This window comes from Chaetodon auriga, chromosome 3 (assembly GCF_051107435.1).
Source record: "Chaetodon auriga isolate fChaAug3 chromosome 3, fChaAug3.hap1, whole genome shotgun sequence".
Taxonomy (NCBI): Eukaryota; Metazoa; Chordata; class Actinopteri; order Chaetodontiformes; family Chaetodontidae; genus Chaetodon; species Chaetodon auriga.
In genome coordinates, this window is record NC_135076.1 from 22,909,630 (window position 1) to 22,929,451 (window position 19,822).

Genomic DNA, 19,822 nt, shown 5'->3' on the forward strand with positions numbered 1-19,822 from the left:
CGCACTTCACTGAACCAGAGTGACGGCAGATGGGGGGGGTGACAACAAGAGACACACACCGAGGGAGAAAACAGAGAGTGAGAGAGCACATGGGAGATGACTCACCCTGGTTGATTTAATCTGCTGCGTGTTTCCTTTTTTCTGGAACTCACAGGTTTTTAACCTGAGGAATCCCTTCAGAGGGAGAGAACAGAAGGTAAAAGCTATACCATTACTACCATTGCTCATTTTAAGCCTTACTTTCATCATCACCCTGAAGGTAATCTCGTTATAGACACTCAGCCTTGTTCCAGATAAAAGGTTTTGGTCATGATTTTGGCTTCGTGCTGATGGACAGTCATGCTTATGTCCTTCAAAGCATTAGAATTTGTGCTGAAGGATGCCCCCGTGCTATTAACAGGAGATTATCAGTGGGCTTTCCCAGGTGTGTGTGCATCTAATTTAACATGTGTCATCTCAGGACACCTTTCATCACTGGTCACACCTCCTGCAGAGTGCCTCCAGGAAGTCCTGCAGCATCCAGCTAAGAGAGGATGTAAAGGGGAAATGGAGAGACATGCAGGAAGGTTCAGATCCAAATTGCTTAAAGTTTAGAGAACAGAGCTGTATCTTTGTTGGTTAAAAAATGAGAATGAAATTGAAAATGACTGGAAAAGGCAGGATGGGAATACTCGCAGAGAGTGACACATCAGGGGAGGATTTTCTGATTAGAAGTGTGTGCAATGAGTGGGCACTATTTCTGTCTTCAAAGGAAAAACAATGCAATAACTCAAACAAAACAAAACACGGATCAGGTCGTTACATAAGCACATCTGAAATGAAAAGCCTACAGTATGTGCACACACTGGAAGTGTTTGCTCAGACTGATATCTGAGTATGTCGCATGTGCAGTTTGGATGATGAGTTTTTTGGAGCACCTGGCCAGATGTGCAGCATTTCCTCTCTGAAGTTACTGCAATCCTGGAATAATTAGCATAATCACATCACAGCAAGCCAAAATCGCGAGTGAGCATGACTCCCTATGAGGTGTTGATGCTGCTTTCATACTCACATTTGTAGATTACTGGAAGCATAAATATACGTATTATGTTTCCCTCTGCATAATTCGATGATGGGCAGGAGGATCAGGTGCCGCGGCAATAGGAGTGTCTCATAAACAGTCTCAGCTGGCAGACAGGAACTGGCCCTGTGCCTCCATATGGTCCAATTCTAACTGCCCAGCTTGAGCCCCTTCATGCTGCTCAATTCTTATCAAATCAGGATGGCATGATTCATTTTGTTGCAAGTCTCCTTGGGCAATATTTTAGGACTGGCTGTATGTCGCATGTGTGTGTGGGTGTGTGTGTGAGATAAAGAGAGACACAGTAACATCCATACAATCGTCTCCAGTAGCATCATTCATTCAAATGAGGCTTAATCAGTTTAGCTGTTCGCTCATGTTCCTCATATCCGGTGCGATGAGACAGACATTCTTTAGATAGTCCCAATCAGTGGCTCCTGCATTTTGCTCTCATAACTCATTTTATGTCCCAGCAGCCAGGGATCTGTCGTCATGTGCAGTGAAAGACAAACATGGATCGTTTTCACCATAAGCCACAAGCGTTGGCAAGCTGGTTCCTTTTCTGTGTTACATTTCCAGTGTTCTCCTCGGCTAAAAATGCCCATCCGTGAGTCAGGAGTACTTATCCCTCATTTTCAGATATCATGTGATCAAAAAAGGAGAGGGACTTTTATCTAGATGGAGGAGTCCACCCACCCATGCACACACAGATGCATCGAAGCACATTACTTGCATAGGACATCCGTGAGCGAGGGTTCACCCACGTGTCCACAGGTTACGTCATCCCATGCCCCAAGAGGTCTTTAATCCTTTCACCTTGTTATCCAGAATATCCATTTATAACCTCTGTCTGTGCTTTAAACCCATCTCCCTGAGTTTGAGGCCAGGGGCCATCAGCATCGCAAATTACGAAGCGTGTGTTGTCACATCTGATTCGTTCTTGTCCTCCAGGTACCGGAGGCAGAGCAGAACGGCTAACGCGATTTATAAAGCCGCTGGCCAGAACAGACTGATGACCTATCTGTGTTACTGAGTGACCTCAAGTTTAATAACAACAATGAATTAGTTGCCCTGTGCTTTAGGAGGAACAGCCTGTCTTTGGAAACAGATCTGGCTTGGCTGTGGTAATGAACGGATCTGTCTCTCTCACCCTGTTTTGACCTGCATATTATATTATTATAGCACATCTACATAAAACCTCAGACGAACTGCATTCATATTCACACAGCATCAACAAATGTCCAAATCTGTCTCCAGTGACCGCTCGTAGCGATAGTTTCACTATAAAATCTCTATTAGGTGTCTTTGCTGCCGGCAGACGATGAATCAGTTTTCATAAGAAGAAGGTGATGTTGCTTGTTCTAGTGTGCAATAAAGTTCCCAGCATAATGTGAGCACCCATAAAGAGCATGCTGGGAAAAAAAGTTCCATATACCTCTTTAGCATCCATCAGATCAGCTTGATGCTCAATGACTATAATTTTCTCATGCAGTTGTATGAATGTCTCCTCAGACTATGTAAGTGTTTGATTGATTTGATTGAAAGTTGCACCCATGTAGAGGATGTCTTCACCTTACATGAACAGTGCAGTTGTGTGCATCCAAAGTGAGCTCTAAATGTGGTTGGGGTTTGGTTGGACTCTCAATGCATTTTTCCTGTCTGGCTGTGATCAATCGATCGGAGATGGATTTCAGTGCCAGGTGTCAACAGGTCCTTTGGCTTCTCTTCTTCTGCCCCGCACAGCGGCCATCGTCACTGCGAGCTCCGTGCTATGCCCGTAACACTGCATCCGAATACAGTGATGAGGAAACAACATATGTTGACGAATGCTAACAGACGCTAAGCGTGCTAATATAGTAGTCACATAGAGGTAGGTAGGGTTGTATGGCTGAGTGGCATCATGACGTGACAAAGTCAGGCCTTCAACATGCAGCAAACATCAAGAATACTGTCTGTTGTGACGATCGACTTGAGAACAGTCTTGAATGATGGAAGAGAAATTGCAATTGGGTGCTCAAAGCTTTCCCAATAATGAAGAAGAAGAAGAAGAAGAGACATTCCCCTTTATTCGTCACACACATGCACACTGGTGGAACAATGAGTCTTGAACAGAGAGTGATGCAGTACAGATTGAGTACGTTGAAAAAACACCTCTTTTTGGTTCTGGGGGAGTGAAATAAATGGGGAAAAAATAGGAAAAGAAGCTGTAAGAGAGAGGTAGAAACTATTATGGCAACATAATGAAAATAAGTGAAGGACAGATGGGGAAGGTGGAGAGGCAGCACACGAAGGGCAACAGAGGAGGAGAAGGTGACATGGCATAATTAGGCCCACTGCCACCGGCCATACCGAGGCACAAAAGAAGAAGTCACACTAATAAGACCCTGCCATGAAGAGGACAGGGTTCCTGCAGCCTTCTCTGCCGCATGTGGCTAAATAAATACTTGTCTTTCAGCCTGTAAACTAAGACCACAGTGCTTCACTGTGGCAGCACGAGACTGTTTAATCACAGTCAATGATCTATCATTATGTGGCTAATGTTGACTGGGAATTGATAGGAGCGCTGAAAGCAGCTAGAAGTGAATAACATGATGTTTGTTGTATTCCAGGTCAGTGTATAATCCCACGAGGCCTTTGTCTACAGCTTTTACATCCATTTGGCTCCACATGTCACGGCTGGTTAGTTACAGCTTGTAACAGAGCAGGGGGAAATGTATCAGGAGGACAAATGTGGTGGGGGAAAGGATGTAAAAAATAAGTGAAGGGCACAGAATGCACAGGGACATGTTTGCTCTTACATACGTTCAGAGCAGATATGAAGATTAGTGGGTGATATGCTTGTCAATAAGTAATCCTGACAGAACTGCTTATAACTAAAACACATAATCCTGCAGAACATCACTCTTACGATCCCATAAATTCCTGTAAAATTAGCCCAGAGAGTCTATCCGAGGCGTACTCACAGTTAATTGAAAGCTGTGTTTGAACTATTTGAAGTACATGCATGACTTTGGTCCCCTTGAAATGTAACCTCTGAAGTTTTATCCCCGGGGGGCAGAATCACGGTAAGTGCTCCCGGCTTTGAGTGAGAGAAGTTTGAACACATTGAAGGAGAAGGTTTTTATTTTCACCTTAATGTTGTTTTGGAAATCGATGCCTGCGGATGACTATAGATGACCTTATTAGCTGGAAAACACGATGAGAACACAGAATGAAGCATTACCTGAGTCCAGGTTTAATAAAGATTCATGACAATACTACAGAAAATGAATATCTTGCAGATTTTCGCTAATTGTATGTCCAAAAAAGGCATTTACTCTATTTATCAAGATGAATATTTATATTCAGGTAAATTATATTCATATTTTGGGGATCTATGCTTATATTTAGGCTATATAACTTTATATTGAGGCAATTTACTGTATTTATCATTTCATAGCTTGTGTAATATCCCTGTTTGCACTGGATTCCTTGATTTGGTTGGAGGTGTCAATCGAAAGGTCAGACTGCAGTGGCCATTTTGAGACACATCACCTTTGTTCTTACTGAAGTTTTAATGGAGAACACATGAAAAATTAGCACATCTGCAGGCTAACTTTGTGTTTTGGACCGTATATCTTTTGCATTGGACCAATGTAACCAGATCATTTGCCTCTCCAGGGAAGAACATTCACAGCATTCTGTCGTTGTTTTTAATGGAAACCTTGTCATTTATTAGTATTGCATATGTGGGTTTTTCGTTTTTCAACTGACTAACAAGACTTTAGCGACTAGCTGGTGAACACAGAAGAGATTTTAGCAGCTGACAGGACTCTAAATGAATGTTTTGCCCCATCTTGAATGTGTTAAAGCAGCTAATTTGCCAACAAGTTCACCGTGTCAGTGTCGTGTATATACAGTACATTAATCATCTCGTTCTGAGTAGCAAAAAATCAGTTACTGCAGTTTTAACAGTAAGACCAGACAAGGCTGCATCAAAGGCAGCTAGCAGCTGCAACAGAGAGACGAGTTTTCTCGACACAAGTAGAGCTTCAAAAGAATTCTCAAAAGGTGCCAAATCAGAGCTCTTCGGAGAGGCTGCTGGAGAGTTCTGAGGATCTGACACCAAGTGCAAAGTCTTTTCTTATTCTGAGAGATTTAGACTGTAAAAGTCTGTTAGAAAGATGTGAAATAAACCACTTGAGAGGCATGAGAGGATTAACCAGAATATTGTGATAAACCATAGGAGAAGCAGAGCTCAGCTCTTCGTACCCGAACACCCACACCGGCAGCAGCAAGAAAGAGATCATTAGTGTGGCTCTTAGAAGACCAGTTTAGCAGACCGTGACTGTGAGGTGTTGACTTATGACCAGATAGATATTTGCTATTTTTCCAGACAGATGTGGACTTTACAAGTCCAGGACTGCAGGTTCCAAATAAGGTGTTTATATCTACTGTAGACACCATGTTGTTTTGTCCTGAGCCAAAAATAGAGAGCTGCAGGTGAGGTTGAGATGTTTTGAACCTGCAGGGCATATCTGTTGCAACTCTTTCATCCCTCCCTCTCTGCATCTTATCCCCAGCCAGTTTCTCCCTCAGCACGGCAGCAGGGCAGGTTCAGCTGTCAAGTGAAGGGCACGCAGAGGGCCCAAGAGGTGTGCATGCCTTGTACCATCCTGCCAGTTCTGTCGATGAGTATGGACTGCTGATTGTATTTTATTGTTGTTCAGTGTTCTGGGGTGCAGTGGGGGCGAAGCTTAAGATATAAACTTGGCAGGGCCATTTCATTAATTCTATCAGCAAGTGTCTCCTCATGCTGGCACCTTTTGTGGCTCTATTTTGGGGCGTTGTCAGTAAAAAGCGAGACGAGAGAATGGCCAGGCAACGCCAGAGGAGCAGAAAAAAAGAATATGATGCTGCTGTTGAAATCTCTACAAGGCCTCTTTGAATTCCCTTCACATAAATTGCTCACTCTCTCCTATCTCATCACCCTGTGTGAGTGTGGGGGTGGGTGGGTGTATTTGCCATATGTGAATGTGTGATCCAGTCCCATCTCTCCTGAGTCATTTCTCTTTCACCGGGCAAACTATGGAGACTTTCATAAGGAAAAGGCAAGTGGGTCAGCTGAAAGGCAATTAGATACAGAGCACAGGCAGCATATAAACATCCCAGAGCATATTAATGAGAAAGTGCAGCCTCAAACCTACACTGCCACCTTCTCTCTGTGTCTCCCACCCTAATGTTTGACCAGGAGCCCTCACACCAAGCATCGTTTTGTTTCTGACAACTGCAACCTCGCACAAGAGCACCTGCACGCGTAAACACACACACACACACAATGTGAAAGCTATGTATAATTGATGAACACAGCAGTAGGGGGAACCATGAGAGGGACCAGAGAGCCATCGCATTGAAAGTGGCATTCGGCCGACCTTTCGCAGCTACGTTGGCACGTGTGGAAGCATGCATGCATATGTGGATGTGCGTGGGTGTGTTTACAATGCTCTGGTGGCAGGTGGCCGGGAAGAAATGTGTGAGAGGTGCAAAGAGACCAACGCTGATGGCAGATATGATGAAGGGAGAGGAAAATACGGCTGAGGAGCGAGATAGAAATACTCCAGTGAGTTGCCTCTAATGAGAGCAGAGCAGCCAGGCATTATGATGAACTTGGACAAAACGGGAGAGACTGAGCTCCAGACTGAGAAGGTGAGACTGATGTGAGTCAATCATGCAAACGTCGCAGTCAATTGGCGTTTTATGCAAACAATTAGCCAGCGCCTGTGGCATGTTGTGTTACTGACAAGCAGTCCTCGTACATGAGTTCAGAAATGCATATTAAATTCCAACTGCTGCTCAAACTTTCGCCCTTTGGCATCACCCCCTACTGACACACAAGTTTGTCTGTTAAAGGTCCATGTGTGCAGCTGTAACCTCGGGCTACCAGCGGCTTTTGCACTGACAGGCTTAGTTGTAATGTATGCACATTTGGCATTTCCCATACATTAGGAACAGAATGTCACACAAGCTGTGCAGCCTGGGGAGCCTGGCAGGGTGCAGTATATGAGAATTGTTGGTTATCTGTGTGCATGTGTGTCAGTCTTGGGACATACACATGGTGCTTATGAGCGTGTGCGTTCAGTCAATCTTGCTCACCTCCCTCTAAAATGATTAGGAGGTGAAAGAGCAAGAGCAGCAGGAGGAGAGGGAGGTGCAGATGTGTGAGCTGCGCGTGGAGGAGGAGCCGTCACATAGAGCCTGCTTCTGTCACTGCTGCCTACACAAACACCTACATTAGCCCAGTCTTGGTCCACCGGTTATAGCCAACTGGCAGCAATTAGAAGGATTTGGGCATTAGTTTTTATTCATAGACTTTCATTCATGTCTCTGCACAGCATAATAAAATATCTGCAGAGACATGAATTAGAAGATCGTCCACAGCGAACATTGTGATGATTTTAACTGCTGTCAAAGTTAATTTATATCTTCAATACAACCGTTGATCCAACTCATAATGTCGTAATCTTTCATATCCTAATTGCATGCTGCATTATGGGACTTAAATAAGAAGATATAGCACAGCCCAGAGAACAAAACCTTTATTTCCTGCCGACGGTCAGTACAGCTCAAAGCAATTAAACAGATACTCTGTCAGTGACATCAAGAGCAGCAGTTTTTTTTTATATTTTCATGCATAACTAGATGGAAGATCATTACTAAATCTCTCATGACTGGTTAGTCTCATTACCTGGACCTGGAGTGTGCCACGGAGGGAAATTAAATTTACAAATGAACTTTATTCATTTGCTTCTAAAACTACATATTTTCTCCCCCCGACATACGAAAGTAAGGAAGTTAAGGAAAGCAGATATGCACATAAAGCTACCAGACTGCAAGGAAATCTGGACAGCCAACTAAAAACTGACAGTTAGTCTATAAACCATCATCAAAACAAAGATAATTCTGTTTTTATCTATGAGCTGAATGACCAAGCGTGGCGATAAATAACAGACCTGGTTTATTTAGGGTCTGTGTTGGTTATCCACACAAACACGCCGCTTGTAATAATAGAGAAAAGTGAGTCAACATCAAAGCATCCTATATTTGGAACAGCTGATAAACCCAGCTGGATTGCCATAGTTTCTGCCAAATTTGTGCCAATCCCCTGGACAGAGCAAATGTAAGAAGAGACAGAACAGAGGCCAAAGAGATTTAGTTTCAGCATTTAATGATCAAAACAAAAGCAAAGAGCTGAAGATAATAGGCGAGCAAAATGAACCTCATCTATACATACAATACTCACTGATTCGAGTACAGACAGAGCTTGAATTCATTATGTCTGCAGGCGTGTACATCAGTGTAGGAGGGGGTGGAAATCCATGCATTAATGCATTAGTGTTTGTCCATGATTATGCATGTACAGTGTGTGTGTTAGTGTGTGCACGTGTGTTGAAGCTAAAGTATGTATAACAGAGGAAACACTCCCAGAGGCTGAAGATCAAGCTCCCCTGTCAAAGCTTGACATCGGGGTACTTTCAGGGACATTTCCTGATGCGTTTGCAGGTCTGCGCTCAGATCAGGACAGGTGGTATTTATACTGTGGAGAAATTTCCGTCTACCCAGGGTCCAGGTCTGAAACAAGGGCAGAATTCTACTATAATCAGTACAATCAGCAGGAGCAATTAGCCTTTACCTTCCTGATGGTGGAATGATTCGTGGCTTGCTGACTGCTTGTGTCACATCCTGATTTTTTCAGGTTTTCCTTGGTGCAAATTATTATTTTGTCTACCCTGTTGCCTGGTAGGCCCCTCCATCGTAACTGTGTGTTTGAGGGATAGTGTTATCCCTGGGATAGTGCAACTAATTGGAAGTGAGCCGGCATGCTGTATTTTACCCAGAATCACAGTCTTGTGTCGTGTTGGTGTCACAGCAGGAATGCATCATTGGCTTTGCTCTCTTTGAGCTACTAGAGCCTGTTAGTCACATGCTGTAAGGCCTAAACTTATGCTCTTCAAATGACTCACTTTATGAAAGCCAGATTAAGGTACAAGGACTACAGAAAGTGCCACAAAGGCCTGGAGAATTTATCTTGAATGGCATAAAATGAAATGCAGATTTCACCGGGTTGCCTGCCAGCTCGTAGAACTTTGGTTACAATTAGAGCATTTTCATGCATTCATCTGTTTTTATGGTATCTATAGCTTGTTTTCCTTCGTTTGAGTGGCGCACTTTTAATTATGTCATCTCGCTGCGCCCTCTTCCTCTTCACCACCTGACTGTAGGATTAGCACCACCAAATGTTTGCCTAGATGTGCCAACTCCAATATTTGCATAACAGTAGTGGATGGACACATGCATTAATTCACATTTTCTTAAGCCAGTTTTCTGAACAACTATTTAAAATTTACACTAAATTTGAATGGAGGCTTGACAAACCTCAGTTTTTCCCGTTCTGTCGCCCCTCTCTTTCCTTCCATGGTATTTTGGCAGTGTTACATAAAAAGCCTCTTGAGAAATTATCTCCAGTGTTGACAATTTTAGTGCCACCCACTCCGTTTGTCTCTCACAACTATGGCAGACCTTTGGGCTTCAGATTTACTAATGGCAGTGAGCTGACAGGAATGTGAAAAAAAATACTGTAGAAGTACGTGTGTGCCTCTCCCTCAGTCTGCCAGCAATTATCAAATAATGCAAACACAGAAATTAGATGTGCGGCTGTGAGAGCGAGAAAACGCAGACACAGATAGATGGGAGCTGAGCAAATCCAATATATACAAGCAGATTTCAAAAAACAGAAGACAAAGCCACAGCTCCCGTCCGTCTCCCAGCGCCTGTGCTCCTCACATTTTCTCCCCCCGCTCCTCTCCTCTCGAGGGGTTTGATCGGCGCCCTCTGCGTACACATTTAGCTGATTGTCTGTTGATTCCTCTGTCTGCCTCTCCAGGTTGCTTTCTTTTTCACTGCATGTCTCTCTCAGCATCACCATTAACCGCTGGCTATCAGGCCACCAGGGAGTCTGTCCATCAAAGCATCCAGGAGGCAAGAATTCCCCAGCACCTCATCTAATTATGAATACCAGAAAAAGACTGAAAAATAGATCTTAGCATTGGTAGCCTGGGCTGAGAGGCATTGTTAGCTGTCATGCAGAGAAGAACACAAAATGTTTAATATATCTACGTTTTCAGGCGAGTATAAGAACGATTAGATTTTATATTGTCTAAGTTATTTGATTAAAAATGTGTTGTGGGACGGTGTAGAGGTGCTTTGGATGATAAGCAGCCAGAAGTCTCTGCTTTATTATGACATTCTGTTTTACCTTATAATCAACACACAAGTAAAAGTACCATTAAGATAATTAAATTTGTACACGCTTGTTCTCGCTATGAGCATTCCCTCGACTTTCAACAGCCAGCTTTAATTTCGATTTATATAATCCATCAGCGAATAGGGAGGTTGACAACAACAACAAAGAGCCATATGAAAGACAAGTCATTTACATAATCAGAATTCAGCGACAGTCTTCCTCCAATGGAAAACAAAACAGAACCACAATCAAGGCTCAGCAGAGCGAGACAGTGAACCCAATTACTGGAAATTGGGAAAGCCTTCCTGCCTGCAAGCAGTGGCACACACTCAAATTCTAGATGCAATACCTGACAAGCACTGGATGTCGCCTTCTTACACTCGCAAGGACACAAACGCATACACAGACAGAAAAATCCAGCAAGGATTGAGAATTTATGGACGTGGGATCTCTAAACGGAAAGCTCAAACGCGCTCACACGGCAGCGTCTCTGTGATGAAAATCTGCTCAATGAGCCAACAGGTTTTGCTCGAGCGCTGCGTCCCTGCAAAGGCCTTTAAAAAAAAAAAAATCACCTGTCCGTGTCTCAGTCAGACAGGCAGCGACTCGCTGGGGGTGTAGCTGGGGTTAGTTTCTATGGCAACTAGCACAAAACCGACTTGAGTGACAAGTGGTAATGGCTGAAAGAAAAGTGAGTGCTAAGACACCACCCCCCTCTGGATCTGATTATCAGCGCACTGGTCCTCACCCACTCTTTTTTCTTCCTCCCCGCCTCCCCTCTCTCCGTTCTGGACCATCTGTATCTTTCTCCGTCTCCCAGTAGAGACGACTGGAGGCCAATGGCCGGTGGGCTTCGCTCCCATTCTGTCACCATAAGAACACTTCCCTTTGTTGTCACATTCCTCAGAATAGCTCTGACCCCTGTCAGCAAGTCACCCACAGGGTAAAAACTGCTGAAGGGTTAGAAATTAAAGAAGCGTCTTTGTGAAAGGAAAGACAATATGAGCCATTTGAGAGAAATGATGTTTGTTAAGGAACGAATGGCATTAAATTGTTGGCATTTAAATTAAGAACCTTGTTGAAAAAAAGATCATCAGACTCGAGATGTGAAGGAGCTGAATGGTTTTTAAAATCATCTCAAGCTGCTGCTGAGAGGTGTTGACATGGCAGCCCTCAGCACCTTCCTCTAGAGATGTTCCAGGACATGACAGAATGGGAGGGGGATCCCCGGCCCACCCCCGCTTCACACTGGAGGGATCTCCCAAGAAGATGCTGTTTAAAAGGATTTCAGGGCCTTTTGCCACTGTGACTCCTCTGTGGTTCATTTCATTCCTATGACAATGAAACAATAAGGTATAAAGATATCTCATAGAGGATACTGACACGTATGCAAGTAAGATGCTCTGTGTAATTTGGACCCAAAAACTCAACTCCTAAAATCATTAGAAGGAGTAAAAACAAAGTTTACTGAAACACAGAGGTTGGTTACCAAGTCAATTCCCTAACGGATCTGAAGGGACATAAACTGGAACAAGAAAATCCAAAAAGACAGACAGAAACAGGCTGAAACACTGTGGCCTGGTAGCTTCATCTTGACAGACGGTTACAACCTGCAAGACAAGGGTCATGTGGCCTCTAATTTAGGGCAGCATTTGTTTTTTTAATGCAGCCAAATCCAGCCCTGACTATCACTAACTCCCATTAATATGCGCTAGCTACCACTAGCAAGCTAATATGCCTGCTGACCCCTACTGGGTTTTAAAATCTGATTTAACTAACTAAGTTTGCATGAATATCCATACTGTCATACTCCTTTTGGGAGCATTTCTACCAAAAATAAATTGGTTCAGAACCTGAAAAGTTGGTTCCAAGCTGGACTTTAACAGGTTTTCTTTGACCTGAAGTGTGAACTATGAATGAATGGATGTGTCACATTCAATAGGTTGGAAAGAGAGGTTGGAGAAGTCAAGTGAGAAATCATTAGAAAGAAAGAGTGTGTAGTAGTCTGCTGATGAAACCCAAGTCTTGCTACTACTCTTTACTTCCATCATGCATTGTGCAGCAGCCTCCGCTGATGACACATCCTTCATTACCATGGTTCTTTAGTGGCAAACATTAGCTCAGGATAGATAGAGACTAAAATTATCTAACTCTTTATATTTCTAACTCTTAAGTATAAAGTCTACTCATGACCTACATCAAGGACTCAAGGAACGAAATTGTCACTGGGAAAATATCAGATGATTTACGCTGACTGACACGACTGCAGGAATCTCAGAATAAATGAATCTTTAGGCTACATAAGTCTTTCGGCTTGATGGTCCTGACACTACTCTCTTGAAAGGTTGTGATGGATTACTCCTGTTTGCTTAAAAGCCACTCAAAAGGAAACGCTTGGACCCATGTGGACACAGCTCAGCCAGGGGTTTGAGAACAAAGCCAATGAGCAATTCTAACAATCAATTGTTCACGTCAACCCACACTTGAAATCAATAATGCAAAACATGATAGATGCTCATGCTGGATATAGGGCACTAATGACTTTTCAGAGGTATGGCAGAGAAGATTATTTTATATAGAGCTGCACAATACATCTCCCAGTTGTTTGAGGTGTTTTTCTTTAACTGCAAAATGTGGTTTTGTTTTGTTTTCTGAGGACAAAAGGACGAACATACAGATGCTTACAGAGGAACAGACTGACAATACCAGCAGCTGAAAACCACAGGAACCAAGGAATAAATAAAAGTTGTTTTTTTGAATCATACGCACAACAATCCAGCCTAGCTTTGGTATGAGCCTGTATTAGAGTCTGTGATGAGATCTGAAGGAGAAATTTCAGCAAAGCCAGTTCAAGTGTTCTTGTGGAAATCCAACCATTATTACTGTAATGGAAGCGGCTGAAGAGGGCGACAATACCTAATTTTTAAAAGCTAAACTATACACACATATACACACAGGGACACACCGTAATACCTCTCCCTCCTTTCATCGCTCTCTCATGCCTGTCAGCTTTCTAAATGCAGCTCGGTAAACAAAATATCCCACAAACGCTCGCCCACGATGACAATGCATCCTGTCTGCACACATTAAAGCCGGTATAAATATCAGCACGTTCATCCCACACATGCACAAGAGCTCACACACTCACACACACTGTGACTGGATCAAAAGTCTTTCTGGATATCTGAAGCTGTCATCATGCATGTAATGTCATGTGGAATGGCAACAGTTTAGAGCTGATAGTGGATTCTTGTGATTTCTAAAATTAAACCTAATAATATTTTAAGATGAAAGTCAGTCACGCTTTAAGAGACAGAGAGCTGCTTCAAAGAAAACACTTGTTTTTCAAAGCTTAATCTTTCATAGTCATGGCCATCATTCGTACTGTTCAAAATAACATCTCCTTCACTGATTTCATTCAATGGGAGGAAAAAGGAGCAGTTTAATGAACAGGCTGCTCGACAATAGTTCAGTCATACCAACAAAACCCAAAACAAAAACAGAGATGAATGCACCCAAAATGTCACAATCCTCCATTGTAATGGAAACTGTGTGTAACTGGGGCAAAATGGAACCACAGAGTTGTCCTAGAAAAGTTAAATGGACGCTTATAACCAACACTTTAGATGAAAGCCTGGAAGTGATTGTTTTTCACTCATTTGTTTTAAAAAAAATGCATTTTGTTTAACGGTGACAGGTGACGTAGACTAAGTCATGAAAGAATTGCAGAAGAAAATACGGATGTGAAAGTGGTGGATGTGAAGAGGCAAGCCAAAAATAAAACTAAGGCGAAGAAATGTAGAAGAACAAGCAGAGAAAATCCAATAATATGTCTCACCTGCAATATCAAAACGCCTAAAATACCTTGTAAGATAATGAGATGAAACTTAAGCTGCAAAGTAGTTTAATTAACTTTAACTAATTGAGGCACATTGTGAACACGTCAAATGAAATAATGGCCTGTCTCTAATAATAATTCCTGCACTGCAGAGCAGGGAAGTTGAATTTTGTCATTTTGGCTGTGCATAAAAGTGTTATTTGCTGCTCGCTTCACATAACAAGCAGAGCATGTTCGCTACCTGTCCAGCTCAGGTTGAAACACACAAAACATCACTGAAGAATCACAGCCTTCATCATCTGTTTGTTTGTATTATAGCCCTAAACATCAGTATAGATTTTTACATTTACAAATATGTTTCCCTGCCTTCCAGGCAGTCATTTGTTACCTTTTACTGTCACTACTCTGTATGTAGGTGTGCACATTTGATGAGAATTTTGCAGTGAGGGGGCCTGGAGGCATTTAAATGAAAGGTTGAGTTACGCTTGAGTACATTCAGCTGCCACCAAAGAGACACCACTGCTCAGTTCAGTCCTGTCAAATCAATCTAACACACACACACACACACACACTCTCACAAACAGCTTCACGTACGCATTTTTGAGATGAAGGATTGGGGGTTTTCTGTGACGCGAGCATGTAACTCTTTCTGTCTCTGTTGCAGTTTGTGCTTAATCATGACGGTAAAGGAGGAATAATACATGAGCTGTGTTTTTATTAGAAGACCCCTCAGGGGACTGTGGATTCCCCTGAGCAGGCCTCCACTGTAACCACCTCCATTTTTTTTGTGTGTGTGCATAAAATAGGAGCAGCAGCATGATGACAGAGTCCAGTGTTTCAAAGGGGAGACTTGGGGGGGTAGAGAAGCCTCAACAGAGGCAGAAAGAACGTGAGGATGAGCGATGAGGAGGACGGAGATTTATTTCTTTATTTTTTATTCTATTTTATTTTGTTGGAGGGTCAGTTTTTCTGGGACAAGACGTCCTGAGTTGCGTCTTATTTAGTCAAGGGTCTAATTTGCACCGGCGCCCACACTCGCACACAGTTTCTTCCTCTAGTTCTGTCATCATTATCTAGGCCAACATAAAGCAAACTGTCAGAGCTGTGAAGGAGGTAACTGATTAAAGTCCAGCTTTCGCATCAAAGTAGCCGGCTGTGTCTCTGTCTGTATGCTCCTTCCCCATTACAATAACACACACGTCCTCACAATCCGAAGGTCGTGTGTAGGACATAAAAGCACTTAAATAATTGACATGTTCTGATCCTATTACGTCCTGCCAAAGAACAAATGACTTGCAATTACCTCTGCAGGGAAGGACGGATAGATGGTCTCTGTCTCTCACTTATTCATCTTCATGTATTCACATGCAAACACAGTGCTGCTGTTGAGTAATAAATAAGCCAGACTCATCACGTCATCTCAATCGGCACTGAGTGTTTCACCTCTCCGCTCTCATCGCTCCTCGAACCAACCTGTCTTTCTCAGTCGGTCTGGAAATCTTATGTAAAACAAAATGGGACGCTTTGGGGAGAATAGTATTTCCTCTCCTGCGTCCCCCTAATACCCACAGAAATCCTTCAAATGATTCATAATGTGGACATAATGAGCAGGGCACAGCCTCGGCTCGTCCTTCCTCAGTGACTCTCTCGTGTTCTTCAAGAACAAAGGCTGCTGCCTGGAGACTAATTTAAACCTGATTCAGCAGGGTTTCCTGCTTTGGATTGGTCAAGTAAATGCAAAACAAGAGCCGTCAAACGTTGGGTGAAAGAGAGCTCCGAGACTTGGTTCATCAAATAAAAACTAGAAACACCAAGTCCCTGCTTTTTTCTCTCATTTTCTCACTTCCCATTAGCCTGAAAGCTGCTGTACGTTCTCCTCAGAGCTGCTGTGTCAAACAACTTCAGTAAAATTGGTTGTTTTTAAGCTGCATTAGCAGCGTGGCTCTGAGGGTGGTAAAATTGGTCTGTTAGTTGGTTGGTCCACTGCTTTGGTCCAGACCCAAATATCCCAATAACTATTAAATGCATTGTCATGAAATTTTGTTCATATATTCATGGTTCCCAGAGGACGAAGCCCTCTGATTTTGGGGATTGCCTAACTTTTCCTTTAGGGTGACCATGAAGTTCACATCTTTGATTTTCAGATTGATAGTGAATGGATTTCCATGAAGTTTAATTAAATTTCCCTCTCAGGATGAATTCTGTTGTTCCCTTAACTTCTCATCTAGCGCCATCATCAGGTCTTAATTGTAATTTGTCCAATAAATACCTGTACAGACATTCCCATTGGCCTCAGCTGTACTTTACGTCACATGCTAATCAGCAAATGTTTGGCTAACAAGCTAAACTAAGATGATGAACATGATAAACATCATACCTGCTGAACACCAACATGCTAGCAATGTTAGCACTCTGATGTTAGCATTTAGCTCAAGTACAGCCTCACAGAGCTGCTAGCGTGTTATAGCCTCTTGTGTTTTCTCGTGGGGTCGTTCCAGCGCTGAAATCTATCAGTTTCAAATACCAATAAAACACCACAGTAAGACACTCCCATCAGCCTCAGCTGTTGTTTGTGTTTTAGTGCTATTTAGCAAATGTTAGCATGCTAACATAACATGTGGAACTACTCAAACATTATATCTGCTAAATACGAGCATTTAGTTAGCATTGTTGTTGTTGGGAGCATGTCAACATGCTCAAGGTAGCATTTAGCCTCACAGAGCTGCTAGCATGTCTGAAGACTCAAGTAACTCAAGTAACTAAATCATTTTGTCTGGACGCACTTAGAGGTGTCTGCTCGCTCCTTTAATTCTGTTAGCTCTCACTTTACAGCTACACAATGCTATTTATGACGCACAGATCAGAAATATCGGACTTAGTCTGGATCCTTTAATTGACTTGAAACCAAAGCATCATCCTGCTCCGCCTCCCATCGAACCCTCTCTCCCAACACAATCCCCTTTCAAACATGGTAAATGGGGAACTCTTACAGCTAATCTGACTTTAATGGAGGAGGGAAATTATGGCCACACACGGCAGCGGTAGAAAATCATCTCTCCCCTCCTTTTTCCCTCACTGCATCTCCACCCCTCTGCCTCAGTGGTACATTTGGCATATAAATAAATGCCTGAGCTGTCACACAGACAAATGGAGATGCCAACATAGGAACTGGCGGCAGGGAGCTGAACGGAGAGAGGCAAGCCAAAGAAATGACAATAAACGCAATATGCAAGGTTGCCAAGGTAGGAGAGACATGACGGCAGGTAAAGTCAGACAGCTTGTCACACTGGCAGCAGCTCAGACAGACAGGTAGGCAGAGTAGCCAATGGAAGGGTAGACAATTATACCTCAGTCTAAGATTTCCCTGTGTGAGCCCGAAGCATCTAGTCTGACGGGCAAAAGGGGAAAGGTGGACGAAAGAGCCGGAACATTCAGGAGGAGGAGGGGGAGAGGAGAGTCTAATTGTACTCAACAAAGCATCATTGAAATAATCAAGTTTAAATCCTTTATTTAAGAAGAAAAAGTGATATTGTGCTGGTAGAGAATCAAATTAAGTCACTCCTGGAAGTAATTGCCACTGTTTCTAAAATCAGAGTGGCTCAGATGTTTGTACTCAGATATTTTCAGTCCTCTCCTGCTGGTTATTTGTTGTTATTTGACAGGAAAAGAGAAGATATAACAAAACAACTATTGATGGAGACGAGAAGCAGCCCTGACCTTTTTAGAAACAGAAGCAAAACTATTGTATTCTCCCCAAATAAATCATACACAAAGCCCAAACTTTGAGAGGTGATCAGCGGAAACCAGAGACTGTGCCAGTTCCAAGCTGGACCCCTGCCAACATTTACAGGCTATCTATCGCCACAGGTATTTCAAGTGCCTCAGCGATACCTGCGCTCTAATGTAGGGCTACTTCTACTTGCTGCAAACGTTTGTGGGTTGGGGTGAATTTCATTTTTATTGTTGATTTTTATTGTTTGGTTTTTTTTTTGGTTTTTTTTTAAGAATTAGTGTGCATTCCATATTGCATTATGTGTCTGTGTTAGTTTATTCAGTGTGTTATTCTGGAGCTTTCTGCAGTCACGACCGTTATCACACTAAAACAGCACGACTGTCATGTACTGAGAATTTCATGCATTAAGCTAATGGCTTTCTGCTTGCCTCTGCCAAGTACAATTTCTATATAATTATATCAGATCATTGAACAGCTTTATCACAACAGTGTCTCCGGGCTAATATTATCTCCCGTGGATGCATGTTTGGCTACATAAATCACCTTACTCTTCCAGACAGTAATTATCACCGTCTAATTTTCCTTTCTTCACAATATCCTCACCAAGCCTCTGCTTAAAGACGTCGCTTTAACAGCTGCTTGTCGGCCGTTAGCTTGATTGGCAGCAACAGTGGATAAATATCTATTTATCATTTTCAAATGAAATGTGAACTAGAGGTTAATCTAAGAAGTACACATGCACATACATGGACCCTGATGATGACTGTGGGTGTATAATCAGTTCCCCCTGCAGTAGTATATGGCGGCTTTAATTGACTGTCTTAATTAACTCCCAGTCAGCCCCAATCAAGCTGCAGAGATCTGAGAGTCTGAGGTGAAGTCTCTCGGGTGAACCTCAGCCGCTCAGATGTCAACACACATGGAGAAGAATGTTAATGCCGTCAGTGGAAAGAGTGTAATTACATGTGCTACTGAGAAAAATAAAAAAAGGCTCAGAGCATACACTTAAAATTTAGGTGCATGAACTGACTGACGGTGCGATAACATGGAGACAGTGAATAGATGGATGTCAGATGGAGCAAATCAGTGGAAATGACTGTGAGTCACAGAGGAGATACAGCATGCTGAATGAAGACGTCTTTGGGCACCATATGTACACTCACATTGCGAAATCAATCTCAGGCTTATCTATAGATAAATGATCAAAGATAAGATTAAACCATCTGTCTGGGCTATATTAAGCGCATCATCCTATTTGAACTGAGCTGAAGGAAGAAAAGCAACAGTGACGTTTCCTCCTGAGTGACAACACGCTCATTTTACAGTAGATTAAGCAGGGACAAAGACAGCGAGGCCACAAATCGTTCAGGCATTCACACTGAAATCCTGCCATCGCACTATGGAAATGAATACCTTGTCTTTATTACAATATGTACTCTGTGTGTGTGTGTGTGCATGGCTTCATACATGTAGTGCAGCACAGAATTTAAAGGTGATGTGGGAGAAACACCAAATGTTTCTTATAGTTAAAGGAGGACTCCAATGATTTAAGTTTAAAAATCAATGTGTTATGTTGTGTTTAAGTGTAAGTACACTTCCTCCATGACAAAACCTGGCTCCCCCATTACCCACAATGCCACTCAACCACAGATACTTCTGTCAGAGCTTCAGGTGTGCTGTGCTGGTACCAGGAAATGTTGCCTCAAGCTGTTGGAGCAGAGGCGAGGAGTGTGCCACACGTCTGCTAAGCTCAGTTCTCTCTTAACTCAACACCCTCAGATTTTCTTCATCCTCACTTCAGCCCCAGCCTGCTGGAATCAAGTGGCATCACTTAGGGAAATATATCGGACTCGACCAGCTCCTTCTGGAGCCACAAAATGCTTCATACGACTTCTTTCACACGTGCAGCGG

The 19,822-nt window shown here is 42.8% G+C and overlaps 1 protein-coding gene across 1 annotated transcript in view; it reads right to left on the reverse strand.

The window, feature by feature from the left end:
* yjefn3 (YjeF N-terminal domain containing 3) overlaps positions 1-19,822 on the reverse strand; it is a 40,428-nt gene that overhangs the window by 19,360 nt on the left and 1,246 nt on the right. The gene's annotated exons all lie outside the window — the stretch shown is intronic.